The sequence below is a fragment of the Mesoplodon densirostris genome, chromosome X (genome assembly GCF_025265405.1).
Source record: "Mesoplodon densirostris isolate mMesDen1 chromosome X, mMesDen1 primary haplotype, whole genome shotgun sequence".
Classification (NCBI taxonomy): Eukaryota; Metazoa; Chordata; class Mammalia; order Artiodactyla; family Ziphiidae; genus Mesoplodon; species Mesoplodon densirostris.
The window spans coordinates 111,151,259-111,167,253 of record NC_082681.1 but is presented as its reverse complement, the minus strand read 5'-3'; positions in this window follow the sequence as shown (position 1 = coordinate 111,167,253).

Sequence of the window (15,995 nt, the reverse complement as noted above, 5' to 3'; positions counted from 1 at the left end):
CAATTCATCACACACACACCCCGCTGCTTTCCCCCTTGGTGTCCATATGTTTGTTCTCTACATCTGTGTCTCAATTTCTGCCCTGCAAACCAGTTCATCTGTACCATTTTTCTAGGTTCCACATATATGCGTTAACATACGGTATTTGTTTTTCTCTTTCTGACTTCACTCTGTATGGCAGTCTCTAGATCCATCCACGTCTCAACAAATGACCCAATTTCATTCCTTTTTATGGCTGAGTAATATTCCATTGTATATATGTATCACATCTTCTTTATCCATTCGTCTGTCATTGGGCATTTAGGTTGCTTCCATGACCTGGCTATTGTAAATAGTGATGCAATGAACATTGGGGTGCATGTGTCTTTTTGAATTGTGGTTTTCTCTGGGTATATGCCCAGTAGTAGGATTGATGGGTCCTATGGTAATTCTATTTTTAGTTTTTTAATGAACCTCCATACTGTTCTCCATAGTGGCTGTACCAATTTACATTCCCACCAACAGTGCAAGAGTGTTCCCTTCTCTCCACACCCTCTCCAGCGTTTGTTGTTTGTAGATTTTCTGACGATGCCCGTTCTAACTAGTGTGAGATGATAACTCATTGTAGTTTTGATTTGCATTTCTCTAATAATTAGTGATGTTGAGCAGCTTTTCATGTGCTTCTTGGCCATCTGTATTTCTTCTTCGGAGAAATATCTATTTAGGTATTCTGCCCATTTTTGGTTTGGGTTGCTTGTTTTTTTAATATTGAGCTGCATGAGCTGTTTATATATTTTGGAGATTAATCCTTTGTCCGTTGATTAGTTAGCAAATATTTTCTCCCATTCTGAGGGTTGTCTTTTCGTCTTCTTTATGGTTTCCTTTGCTTTGCAAAAGCTTTGAAGTTTCATTAGGTCCCATTTGTTTATTTTTCTTTTTATTTCCATTACTCTACGAGGTGGATCAAAAAAGATTTTGCTGTGATTTATGTCAAACAGTGTTCTTCCTAAGTTTTCCTCTAAGAGTTTTATAGTGTCCGGTCTTACATTTAGGTCTCTGATCCATTTTGAGTTTATTTTTGTGTATGGTGTTAGGGAGTGTTCTAATTTCATTCTTTTACATGTAGCTGTCCAGTTTTCCCAGCACCACTTATTGAAGAGACTGTCTTTTCTCCATTGTATATCCTCACATGCTTTGTCATAGATTAGTTGACCATAGGTGCATGGGTTTATCTCTGGGCTTTCTATCTTGTTCCATTGATCTGTGTTTCTGTTTTTGTGCCAGTAGCATATTGTGTTGATTACTGTAGCTTTGTAGTATAGTCTAAAGTCAGGGAGTCTGATTCCTCCAGCTCCGTTTTTTTTCCCTCAAGACTGCTTTGGCTATTTGGGGTCTTTTGTGCCTCCATTTAAGATTTTTTGTTCTAGTTCTGTAAAAAATGCCATTGGTTACTTGATAGGGGTTGCATCGAATCTGTAGATTGCTTTGGGTAGTATAGTCATTTTCACAATATTGATTCTTCCAATCCAAGAACATGGTATATCTCTCCATCTGTTGGTATCCTCTTTAATTTCTTTCATCAGTGTCTTACAGTCTTCTGCATACAGGTCTTTTGTCTCCCTAGGTAGGTTTATTCCTAGGTATTTTATTCTTTTTGTTGCAGTGGTAAATGGGAGTGTTTCCTTAATTTCCCTTTCAGATTTTTCATCATTAGTGTATAGGAATGCAAGAGATTTCTGTGCATTAATTTTGTATCCTGCAACTTTACCAAATTCACTGACTAGCTCTAGTAGTTTTCTGGTGGCATCTTTAGGATTCTCTATGTATAGTATCATGTCATCTGCAAACAGTGACAGTTTTACTTCTTCTTTTCCAATTTTGGTTCCTTTTATTTCTTTTTCTTCTTTGATTGCCATGGCTAGGACTTCCAAAACTATGTTGAATAATAGTGGTGAGACATCCTTGTCTTGTTCCTGATCTTAGAGGAAATGCTTTCAGTTTTTCTCCATTGAGGATGATGTTTGATATGGGTTTGTCGTATATGGCCTTTATTATGTCGAGGTAGGTTCCCCCTATGCCCACTTTCTGGAGAGTTTTTCTCATAAATGGGTGTTGAATTTTGTCAGAAGCTTTTTCTGCATCTGTTGAGATGATCATATTGTTTTTATTCTTCAATTTGTTAATATGGTGTATCACATTGATTGATTTGCGTATATTGAAGAATCCTTGCATCCCTGGGATAAATCCCACTTGATCATGGTGTATGATCCTTTTAATGTGTTGTTGGATTCTGTTTGCTAGTATTTTGCTGAGGATTTTAGCATCTATATTCATCAGTGATATTGGTCTGTAATTTTCTTTTTTTGTAGTATCTTTGTCTGGTTTTGGTATCAGGGTGATGGTGGCCTCATAGAATCAGATTGGGAGTGTTCCTTCCTCTGCAATTATTTGGAAGAACCTGAGAAGTATGGGTGTTAGCTCTTCTCTAAATGTTTGATAGGGCTTCCCTGGTGGCGCAGTGGTTGAGAATTTGCCTGCCAATACAGGGGACACGTGTTTGAGCCCTGGTCTGGGAGGATCCCACATGCCGCGGAGCAACTGGGCTCGTGAGCCATGGCCACTGAGCCTGCGCGTCCAGAGCCTGTGCTCCACAATGGGAGAGGCCACAACAGTGAGAGGCCCGCGTACCACACACACACACAAAAAAACAGCTTTTAGTTTTATTGATCTTTGCTATCGTTTTCTTTGTTTCTATTTCATTTATTTCTGCTCTGATCTTTATGATTTCTTTCCTTCTGCTAACTTTGGGTTTTGTTTGTTCTTTCTCTTGTTCCTCTTTCTCTAGTTCCTTTAGGTGTAAGGTTAGATTGTTTATTTGAGATTTTTCTTGTTTCTTGAGGTAGGCTTGTATAGCTATAAACTTCCCTCTTAGAACTGCTTTTGCTGCATCCCATAGGTTTTGGATCGACATGTTTTCATTGTCATTTGTTTGTAGGTATTTTTTGATTTCCTCTTTGATTTCTTCAGTGATCTCTTGGTTATTTAGTAACATATTGTTTAGCCTCCATGTGTTTGTGTTTTTTACATTTTTTTCCCTGTAATTCATTTCTAATCTCCTAGCGCTGTGGTCAGAAAAGATTCTTGATATGATTTCAAATTTCTTAAATTTACTGAGGCTTGATTTGTGACCCAAGATGTGATCTATCCTGCAGAATGTTCCATGTGCACTTGAGAAGAAAGTGTAATCTGCTGTTTTTGGATGGAATGTCCTATAAATATCATTTAAGTCTATCTGGTCTATTGTGTCATTTAAAGCTTGTGTTTCCTTATCAATTTTCTGTCTGGATGATCTGTCCATTGGTGTAAGTGAGGTGTTAAAGTCCCCCACTATTATTGTTACTGTCTGTTTCCTCTTTTGTAGCTGTTAGCAGTTGCCTTATGTATTGAGGTGCTCCTATGTTGGGTGCATATATATTTATAATTGTTATATCTTCTTGGATTGATCCCTTGATCATTACGTAGTGTCCTTCCTTGTCTCTTGTAACATTCTTTATTTTAAAGTCTATTTTATCTGATAGCAGTATTGCTACTCCAGATTTCTTTTGATTTCCATTTGCATGGAATATCTTTTTCCATCCCCTCACTTTCAGTCTGTATGTGTCCCTAGGTCTGAAGTGGGTCTCTTGTAGACAGCATATATATGGGTCTTGTTTTTGTATCCATTCAGCAAGCCTGTGTCTTTTGGTTGGAGCATTTAATCCATTCACGTTTAAGGTTATTATTGATATCTATGTTCCTATGACCATTTTCTTAATTGTTTTGTGGATTTTTTTGTTTTTTGTTTTTGTTTTGTTTTGTTAACATCTTTATTGGAGTATAATTGCTTTACAATATTGTGTTAATTTCTGCTTTATAAAAAAGTGAATCAGTTATACATATACGTATGTTCCCATATCTCTTCCCTTTTGTGTCTCCCTCCCTCCCTCCCTACCTAGCCCACCCCTCTAGGTGGTCACAATGTGTTTGTTTTTGTAGGTCCTTTTTTTCTCTTGTGTTTCCCACTTAAAGAAGTTCCTTTAGCATTTGTTGTAGAGCTGGTTTGGTGGTGCTGAATTCTCTTAGCTGTTGCTTGTCTGTAACGCTTTTGATTTCTCCGTTGAATGTGAATGAGATTTTGCCGGGTAGAGTAATCTTGGTTGTAGGTTCTTCCCTTTTGTCACTTTAAGTATAGCATGCCACTCCCTTCTGGCTTGTAGAGTTTCTGCTGAGAAATCAGCTGTTAACCTTATAGGAGTTCCCTGGTATATTATTTGTCATTTTTCCCTTGCTGCTTTCAAGAATTTCTTTTTGTCTTTAATTTTTGCCAATTTGATTACTATGTGTCTCAGCGTTTCTCCTTAGTTTTGTCCTGTATGGGACTCTCTGCACTTCCTGGACTTGGGTGGCTATTTCCTTTCCCATGTTAGGGAAATTTTCGACTATAATCTCTTCAAATAGTTTCTTGGGTCCTTTCTCTCTCTCTTCTCCTTCTGTGACCCCTATAATGCGAATGTTGTTGTGTTTCATGTTGTCCCAGAGGTCTCTTAGGCTGTCTTCATTTCTTTTCATTCTTTTTTCTTTTTTCTGTTCCGCAGCAGTGAATTCCACCATTCTGTCTTCCAGGTCACTTATCCGTTCTTCTGCCTCAGTTATTCTGCTATTGATTCCTTCTAGTGTAGTTTTCATTTCAGTTATTGTATTGTTCATCTCTGTTTGTTTGTTCTTTAATTCTTCTAGGTCTTTGTTAAACATTTCTTGCATCTTCTCGATCTTTGCCTCCATTGTTTTTCTGAGGTCCTGGATCATCTTCACTATCATCATTCTGAATTCTTTTTCTGGAAGGTTGCCCATCTCCACTTCATTTAGTTGTTTTTCTGGGGTTTTATCTTGTTCCTTCATCTGATACATAGCCCTCTGTCTTTTCATCTTGTGTATCTTTCTGTGAATGTCGGTTTTGTTCCACAGGCTGCAGGATTGTAGTTCTTCTTGCTTCTGCTGTCTGCCCTCCTGTGGATGAAGCTATCCCGCAAAACAGTTTTAATACATGCATTTAAATTTGTTAGAAAATCTTTGAGGAAATATCCACTCTGATTTAGATGACAGGCTATGAAGAATTCGCCTCTATGCAAGAAACTGGACACATTTGTGGAGCAGTACAGAGAAAGTGGTTCCCATTTCTTTCATACACGTCTTTTCCACCTTGATTTTCCTTTCATTTCACCGGAAGGTTATTATAGGGGATATGATATTTAAGTAGGGGCCATCACATTTGTGTCAACAAATTTCGGGGTAAGGAAAAGTTGGAGGTGGTATCAGATATCACTAAGTGTGCACCACAGCTATGGAAGCTTCTTTAAAAATATAGAGCTTCAATATTCAAGAGAGAGGGTTTGACTAAATAGATCTAGGTCATGACCAGGAACTCGTATTTTCACTAGCACACCAGGGGATTCTGACACCCCGTATTGAGATTCATACGAGTAAGAACATTTAAGAAGGGTAAAGTTCCATTTCTAGAAAATCTAACTCTAAAACCCAAGATTTTAATCACTATTTCATTTTGGTCTTAAAGACTGTGCCAACTATTTAGGTGCAAATGTTTGTGAATGAATCTTTGCTGAAAGTTTAGCAGCAGTGTAAATGTCCAAAAGTAAGGGATTCATTAAGTGAACCATGTCAGTCCTATCTATATGATGGAATGCTATGTAGCCATTACATTTAAGACACATTTTCATAATTTAGTGGTAAGTGAAAAGCGAAGACAGTGAAGATACATATGTACAATATGAATCCATTTTTTGTCAGAAATATATTCATAGAAAGTAAAGGACATATGCTAAAATGGTACTTGTGCTTAACCTTGGATAATAGGTTATAGATAATTTTACTGTTTACTTTGTGCTTTCTGGTGCTTTCAAGATTGTCTGTTAGCTCCATGATTAGGAATTTTAAAATACGGTATTTTTAAGATTAAAAAAGTGAATATATATATTACTGCAGTGCTTAGTAAACACATTTGCCAGGACAACTGTGGTAGGCAAAATAATGGGCCCCCCCAAAGATGCCCATGCTCTAATGCCCAAAAGCTAAATATGTTACCTTACATGGTGAAAGGGACTTTGAAGATGTGATTAAGTGTTTGCTAAAGACCTTGAGATGGAAATATTTTTCTGGATTCTCCAGTGGACCCAATCTAATCAAATGCATCCTTCAAAGCAGAGAACTTCCGTGGGCTGTGGTCAGAGAGAACTGTAATGACAGAAGGGTCCAAGAGATGTGATGTGAGCAGAACTCAATATGCCTTTGCTGACTTTGAAGATGGAGGAAGAAGGCCACAAGACAAAGAATGCCAACAGTCTCTAAAGCTGGCAGAGACAAGTAAACAAGTTCTCCCCTAGAGACTCCAGAGTACAGTCCCTGCCTACACCTCGCTCTTAGCCTATTGAAATCTGGGTTGCATTTCCAAACTACAGAACTGGAAGATAATACAATTGTGCTGTTTTCAACCACTAAGTTTATAGTAATTTGTTACAGCAGCAATATAAAACTAATACAAAGGCAACGCTAAATATTTGCCAATGTTTAAGCTTTTTGCTAGTGTGTAGCCCCTCTACCATAATCAGGAACCAAATTGCTGCCCTTACGAACAGTGTCATTAAAATCATAAATGTTAATAGTGGAAACAACTTCAGCAGTCATCTAATTCAAGACTTACATTTTATACATGAAGAAATTAAGGCCTGGAGAGGTATGTGACTTAGTTGTTGGAAACGTCATAATGGTTTAAATGGGAAGTGTGAGAAAAGTTTCGCTCAGCCCTGTTTATACAATAAGGGGTTTCGTCATCTCACATAAGAAGAAACAGAGCAGCCTTCACCATAGCGTAGCAGAACTCTGGCTGTTTGAACTTACCTTGGCTCTGGGTATTAGCAAGGTGACTGCCCCAGCACCAGGCCTCACATCTGCACATGACAGTGTCCAGAAAAAGAATGGGAGTGTGTCATCCTGTGTCTCCTTTTAATTTTTTTAATTTTTTTTTTAATTTTTATTTATTTTTGGCTGCGTTGGGTCTTTGTTGCTGCAGGCGGGCTTTCTCTAATTGCGGCGAGCGGGGGCTACTCTTCATTGCGGTGGCTTCTCTTGTTGCGGAGCACGGGCTCCAGAGCGCAGGCTCAGTAGTTGTGGCGCACGGGCTTAGTTGCTCCGCGGCGTGTGGGACCTTCCCGGACTAGGGCTCAAACCTGTGTCCCCTGCACTGGCAGGCGGATTCTTAACCGCTGTGCCACCAGGGAAGCCCTGTGTCTCTCCTTCTTAACAGTGAGGAATAGTTTCCCTTACACCCCTCAGTTATATATGCTGTGATTCTGAGCATGAAATCTACATCCAGACTGACTGGGTTCAAATAACAATGCTGCCGCTTAGTTGTGTAACCTTCCTTGGGCAAATTATTTAACCTCTTTGTGTCTCATTTTCCTCACCTGTAAAATGGACTGAGTACATTTTGCCTGCCTCACTGAGTTTTGGGAGAATTCAATGAGTTATTGTGTTACAGGATTTAGAACATTAGCTGGCACATAGTGAATATAGTAGCTACCAGTTTGTTCAAGCCTCCCTGTATCCACATCCTTAGGGTAGTCTCCTTCCACAGTGACTCTGGGTTCAGCCATGTGACTTACCCTGAGTGTTGAAATGATACTGGGCATGACACGAGCAGAAACTTGAAATACACTTGTTGCTCTTGAACACCGCTATTGTATGAAGCAGCCTAGCGTAGCCCGCTGGAGGGGAGAAACACATTGCTTCTGTAGCCCTGGCCAAGAGGTAGATACAGGAATGAGGTCACCTTAGATCAACTAGTCACCAGTCGTCCTTCGAGCTGGTCACAGACAGCTGTGCAAGCCCAGCACAGCTCAGCCGTGTCAGCTCAGATCTGAGGAACATGGCAGCCAACCCATAGAATCATGAGATAAGTTGCAGATTAAAGGCACTAAGTTTTAGGGTGGTTTGTTATGTTGCAAAGGCTAACTGACACAGTAAGCACTCAATAAGAGTTGGCTGTCCTTTGGTAGTAAGTCTCATTGATCAATCACCAACAGTGGAATGATGATCTAAATAATCATAACCATGATTAGCTTAGACCAGAGGCCCTCCTCCTTGCCTATGTTTCATTAATTGGATGTGAAGTATTAGCAAGTGGCAGAGGTGGTTCTGGTATGCAACCAAGGTTGGGAGTAATCATTTGATTTGGAGTAATCACTGAGAAGGAATGGATATTGGGGTGTCAATCATCAAAATCATTACACGCATGATCACACAGCTGGTCAGTAGCAGCACAGTGATACTGTCTGGTTCTCCTGAGCCCCTGCCTGCTGTTTTTTCTATCATTGCATGCTGTGGAAGACGGTGATACCTTCAGGCATTCACAGTAAGTTAATTATTGGGCATATTGTCCAACAGCAGAGGGAAACTTGTTCACACTGTTTTTCTTTGAGCTGCACATATTCTGAGCAAAACAGAAAACTTCACATACCATTACTGAGACCATTTTTCTTTTTTTCCTGCATGCCCAGGAGCTGGTGAGTGTTCAGCCTCAGATATGAGAAGTTAAGCTGAATATACTGGAGGAAAACCTTCTAGAGAAAGAAAGCTCAGCTTTAAAAAAATGCTAAGTTTGCCGACTCAAGAGCCCAGGACAGCTTTATTAAATTGAACAGAGAAAAACCAATTAAACACTTTAAACTGCTATTCTGGGGCTCACCAAAACAACAGAAATCAAAAGAGGAAATATTCAGTTATTACTAGCAGCTGGATTTTTGTGAAAGTTTTTTTAGTTAAGCCAAGTTCCGCCTCTTGCTGCTGCATCCAGGAGGGCTAAGTGATTTTTCTGTCTCCAGAAAGTACCTCACTGTGGATTTGCCCACAGGGATAGTCCAGGAAATCCTAATGGCCTAATGCATAGCTCTGAGCATCCCACTTCTCTTTTCAAAAACTTTCAGGGGCTCCCCATGGCTTGTCAATATCCTTGACCTGGAGGACAAAGCTTTTTGCAGTATGACTCCCTGCGCCCCCATACCTTTCTAGCTTTCTCTTACTCTACGTACTTGTAGCCATAATTTCTGACATGTTACGGGGTTTACATCCCCTAGTGAACCTGTCCTCTGCTGCCTCATTGCCTGTGCCTGTGCCCCACTGCATCCCCACCTCCTCCATATGCCCTCATTGACTAAATAACACATTTTTCAAGACCAACCTCAAATGCTCACTTCATGAAGCCTTCCTTACCTTTTGTTGAAACTCACCAGCCATGGACCACCTAGAATACTTAACTTGCTGTAGCTCAGAAGAACACATATCAGAGGAACCATGAGGAATCAGGCCTGTGCTGGGTGATTCTAAGGAGGGTTCAAAGAGGCACGGGCCATTTCTGGACTGGAGGCTGTCACAAAGTGGGAATACTTGGTGACTTGGTATCTTGATAACTTTTATCTAAGAGGCAGGAAAATTAAAGCAATTCTAGAGTTGTTGGTGAAGAAGCACATATTAGACAGAAGAGGGGGTCATTTAGTGACTTTACTGTTGCAGAGTGTCCTTGCCTCTGTGGCTCGGTCTGATCATTGTTCATGTACACTGTGTGTATATGTTCTGTTTATAAACCACCCTGTGTGTTATGTTCAGTGGGGACATCTCAACTCTCAGGACAGTTTTTCATTGTCTTACTGTGCAACTGGTTGGATCCATCTTCTCAGGATCTCCATAGTACAGAGATGAGGGAAATGTCCCACAGAAACATCTACATGAGCCCTCATAGATTGTTCTTCTTTGTTTCTAGTCGACACTTAAATCCGTTATATTTCACATTAAAAACACAACTTGTTTTTTAAAGGTAGCGTGTTTTGTGAAAGAGGAAAATTCGGCAAGACTCAGCTTGTATGTAGATCTGCATGGAGGAAGCTGAATAGCAACCATCTTATTTATTTATTTATTTAATTTTTTTGGCCATGCCACACAGCTTGTGGGATCTTAGTTCCCTGACCAGGGATTGAACCCAGGCCCTCAGCAGTGAAAGTGTGGAGTCCTAACCACTGGACCGCCAGGGAATTCCCACAACTATCCCTTTTAGACAGGCGTGTTCTCTCCAATGGACCACAGTCCCAGCCATTACACTAGACTCATATTCCTTACTGGCTGGATGTCTGAGACTACAGTCTCATCTTATTCATGTTTCAGAGTTAAATAAGGGACTGTATAGAACAGTAGGAAGGATGGAACAGTGCCCTGTAAAGGACCAGATACTAAACATTTTAAGCTTTGTGGGTCAGGCAGTCTCTGTCACAGCTACTCAACTCTGGCATTGTAGCAAGAAGGCAGCCGGAGACAAAACATAAACAAATGTCATGGACCCAGAGAATCTATTTCCGAAAACAAGTGGTAGACAGGATTTAACCCACAGGACTAGTGCTAACTTTGAGGCCCATTTCTGCCATTTGATCACAAGCCAATGACCATGTCTGGGTTTTGCATTCTCATCTGTAAAATGGCGATAATACTACTTGCCTTACATATGAGGATCCAAATGGGATATTGTTATGTGAAAAATCTTTTAAAAATATAAAGCATGGTACACTTAAAAGATATTAGCTATTGTATATTTCGGGAAAAGAACTGTTCATCTTTCTGCAGCAAGACTGTGATAGGCATGGAAACAGTGCCTTAAAGGAGACACTGTGAGAAGGGTGCACAGCAGGCAGCCTCCAGCTGTCAGCTCCTTCAGGGTCAGCCGAGAGCTGCCTCACCCAAGGCAGACATCACTGTGACTGAGCAGGATGGGAGTATAAAGTCTCAGCCATTTTGGCCTCAGCTCTGATAGGTAATGCTCATTGCACAGCTCGTCGCCAGGTTGGCCAAGGCTTTGTGGGATCTGCATGTCAGTCTAACTTTTCCCTCTGCCCAATCATGCTTTCTCACCCTTTCCTTCATGAGTTGAGCCTTAGTAAATATCTTGTACCCTGACCTCCATCTTGGAGTATGCTTCTGGAAAGCACAACCTGTGACAAGGATAATTTACTGAGATACTGCTATGTGTGTTCTTTTTGGATGTTTCCTTTCTTCATTCCAAGAACATGCCCAAACCTTGCCTTGGGACCCTTTGCGTTCTTTGAAGGTAATCCCCCTTTTTGGCCAAAATCTCTGATGGAAATATGCTTGAGCTTTAAGGGTCTAGATGGAGAGATGAGCTGAGAGGGAAGTAGCCAACCCTGGGGGAGTGGGATAACTCTGGATGAGGAAGAGATCCATGGTTTGGTGCCTGTGTTCTATGAGCATCAAGACTTGCCCACCATGTATTTACAACACCCCAGCAAGACCTTGGAGGAGACGGGAGAATTATGTAACTCAGAGCCTGGAACTGAGAAATTGGGGTACTGATGCCAGCAAAATTCCTGGGTCCAGAGGGCCCTTCAAGGAAACATGCAGGCTTGGACCATAGATCAGCAGCAAGATGAGAGCTGACAATCAAATTGATTTTATTTATTTAGTTTTTATTATTTTTTAACATCTTTATTGGAGGATGATTGCTTTACAATGGTGTGTTAGTTTCTGCTTTATAACAAAGTGAATCAGTTATACATATACATATGTTCCCATATCTCTTCCCTCTTGCAGCTCCCTCCCTCCCACCCTCCCTATCCCACCCCTCTAGGTGGTCACAAAGCACCGAGCTGATCTCCCTGTGCTATGCGGCTGCTTCCCACTAGCTATCTGTTTTACGTTTGGTAGTGTATATAGGTCCATGCCACTCTCTCACTTTGTCACAGCTTACCCTTCCCCCTCCCCATGTCCTCAAGTCCATTCTCTAGTAGGTCTGTGTCTTTATTCCTGTTTTACCCCTAGGTTCTTCATGACATTTTTTTTCTTAAATTCCATATATATGTGTTAGCATATGGTATTTGTTTTTCTCTTTCCGACTTACTTCACTCTGTAGGACAGACTCTAGGTCCATCCACCTCACAAGTAACTCAATTTCATTGCTTTTTCTGGCTGAGTAATATTCCATTGGATATATGTGCCACATCTTCTTTACCCATTCATCTGACGAGGGACACTTAGGTTGCTTACATGTCTTGGCTATTGTAAATAGAGCTGCAATGAACATTGTGGTACATGACTCTTTTTGAATTATGGTTTTCTCAGGGGATATGCCCAGTAGTGGGATTCCTGGGTCATATGGTAGTTCTATTTTTAATTTTTTGAGAAACCTCCATACTGTTCTCCACAGTGGCTGTACCAGTTTACATTCCCACTAGCAATGCAAGAGGGTTCCCTTTTCTCCACACCCTCTCCAGCATTTGTTGTCCTCCATAGTGGCTGTACCAATTCACATAGGTGAGTTGAATTCCTCCATATTTTTGTGGTTACTAATATATCTTCTTCTTTTGCATTTAGGAGTCAAGTAGGTCCCTTAATTAACATTTCTACTTAGTATTTGGAGTCTGAAGGAATGGCCTTGTGGTCTCTTGAGTGAAAGAATTGAATGCCTCTGCTATTTCCGTGAAGTCTTTGAGCATTTCTATGCAAAGTGTCTAAACAGACATGATTAAGAGCAGTCGAAAGCAGTGGTCAACAAACATTTTCTGAAAGGGGCCATATACTAAACATGTTAGTTTTGTGACTGGTCTCCATCACAACTACCCAATTCTGCCATTCTAGCTCAAAAGCAGCCAGCGATAATGCATAAATGACTGTTTCAAGAAAACTATTTACAAAAACAGGTGGCAGCCTGGATGTAGCCCATGGGACTTGGTTTTCTGATCTTTGGTCTAAGGCAGTGTTGTCAAACAGAACTTCCTGCAGGATGAAAATATTCTATAATCTGAGATATCCAGTATGGTAACTAATATGTGGCTAGTGCTACTGAGAATATGAATTTTATTTTATTTACATTTAAATAGGCACACGTGGCTAGTGACTACCATACTGGACACTGCATGGTGCTGTTTGGCCAATCTTGGCAAACCCCTGACCACTTAATCATGTTTCTGTCAAACTTTCTGCCCCAACTGCTTATTCATTGGGAAACACAATGTTGGAAACAATGAAAGTGAGAACAACATATACTCTGTCTTTCCAGTGAACCTGACAGCCTCCCTTTTGCTTTCAGTGTGGTTGGCTGAGCATCATACATATGGAGCAGGCAAGCCATTATTTCTCCCTGAGCAAGCTAAGGCATGGGTAAAGCTCTTAGGCATGTAGTTCATGAGCTGCAGTGTCTCTGCCAATAATTCAGACATCTTCAGGTGGTCTTAGGTACTAGTATAGGTCTCATCAAGGTTGGGGCTTAAGTTTTCCTTCTCAGTAGGCTTTTTCACTTTATTAGCACTGTCAGCTCCAGAATTCTGACCTTTTAGCCATTGATGACTCAATTTTGGCAAGCTCAGTTTCCAGGCCACCCTCCTCTCCTTTTTGAAGTTTGCTTTTCAAAACCAGCCTAACAGGGATCATTTCAGTGCATGATGAAGTGGGCACTTACTGAACAATAAACCTGTGGATTTATGCTTATGGGTTTCCACAAGCAACTTTGCCACAATCCTGTGAAATCTTGCTCACAGTTCATTGACCTCTGACTGGATCTTGAATTGTAGTTGATGCTCCAAACAGAAAGTAATATTTGTCACATTCTATAACTGTATGTTCTGCGGCTTTGGAAAACTATGGATTGCTTTGACAAATTCACTCTGCTTGAGCGGAAGTAACACTTTATATCCTGGACCACACAGTTCTAAGGTGCCTCTGTGTTTTATGAATAATTTGTATGTAGGAAAGTACACATACCAAAACTTGATGCATTTTCACAAGCTCAACACAGCCATGGAACCAGCATGTGGGTCATTCCCACCAAGGTAGGTAGGAAGCACCATCCTTACTTTTAACTGTAAGGATCAGGGTTTTTTTTTTTTCTGTTTTTTATTTATTTATTTTTGTTTGTTTTTGTTTTTTACTTCATATAAACTGAATCAATCATGTATACACTGTATCTTGATTCTTTTATTTTTTTAACATCTTTACTGGAGTATAATTGCTTCACAATGGTGTGTTAGTTTCTGCCGTATAACAAAGTGAATCAGTTATATGTATACATATATCCCCATATCCCCTCCCTCTTGCGTCTCCCTCCCACCCTCCCTATCCTACCCCTCTAGGTGGTCACAAAGCACCGAGCTGATTTCCCTGTGCTATGCGGCTACTTCCCACTAACTATCTATTTTACATTTGGTAGTGTATATATGTCCATGCCACTCTCTCACTTTGTCCCAGCTTACCCTTCCCCCTCCCCGTATCCTCAAGTCCATTCTCTACATCTGCATCTTTATTCCTGTCCTGCCCCTAGGTTCTTCAGAACCATTTTTTTGTTTTAGATTCCATATATATGTGTTAGCATATGGTATTTGTTTTTCTCTTTCTGACTTACTTCACTCTTTCTGACAGACTGTAGGTCCATCCACCTCACTACAAATAACTCAATTTCGTTTCTTTTTATGGCTGAGTAATATTCCATTGTATATATGTGCCACATCTTCTTTATCCATTCCTCTGTCAATGGACACTTAGGTTGCTTCCATGTCCTGGCTATCGTAAATAGAGCTGCAATCAACATTGTGGTACGTGACTCTTTGAATTATGGTTTTGTGAGATTCATCTAATCCATTTTGCTACATATAGTTATAGATTGTTCATTTTCATGTATTATGATATTCCATTGTATGGATGTTCCACAATTATCCATTCAACTCTAGATAAATATTTGTATGGTTTCTAAAGTTTGGAACAATTATGAACAGTGCTTCTATGAACATACTGGTACATGTCTTTGGTGCATGTATGCAGAATTTCTAGATCATTGGATATGCATATACTCACTTTAGGAGATCCTGCCAAGCTGTTTTGTAAAATGGTTGAACCATTTCACACTCCCATCTACAATGTACAGGAATTGTACTTACTCTAAATCCTCACCAACACGTTATTTTTCTTATTTTTTTAAAATTTATTTTACTGATATATAGTTGATTTACAATGTTATGTATATATGTATACACTTTTTCATATTCTTTTCCATTATGGTTTATTATATAGTATTTTGAATACAGTTCCATGTGCTATACAGTAGGCCCTTGTTGTTTATCCATCCTATATATAATAGTTTGCATCTCCTAATCCCAAACTCCCAACCCATCCCTCTCCCATTCCCCCTACCCCCTTGGCAACCACAAGTTTGTTCTCTATGTCTGTGAGTCTGTTTCTGTTTCATGGAAGTTCATTTATTTTATTTTATTATTTTTGTGTGTGTGTGGTACGCAGGCCGCTCACTGCTGTGGCCTCTCCCATTGCATAGCACAGGCTCCGGACGCGCAGGCTCAGCGGCCATGGCTCATGGGCCCAGCCGCTGCGCAGCATGTGGGATCTTCCCGGACCAGGGCACAAACCCATGTCCCCTGCATTGGCAGGTGGACTCTCAACCACTGTGCCACCAGGGAAGCCCTGTGTCATATTTTAAATTCCACATATAAGTGATACCATAAGGCATTTGTCTTTCTCTTTCTTACTTACTTCACTTAGTATGATAATCTCTAGGTCCATCCATGTTGCTGCAAATGGCATCATTCATTTTTTTATGGCTGAGTAGTATTCTATTGTATATATGTACCACATCTTCTTTATCCATTCTTCTGTCGATGGACAGATGTGGTTTGATGATTTTCTTTTGTATTATGCTTGTGTTCTCTTCTTTTTGGTTTTTGTGCATCTATTGATGTTTTTGTTTTGTGGTTACCTGTTTATTTTTCATTTTTACTATTCTATTTGACCTGACACCTCATTGTGGTTTTATTTGGCATTTCCTTAATGATGAAGTTGAACACCTTTTTATATGTGGATATCTTGTGGATATCTTTTTTTATATATGGATATCAAGTGGATATCTT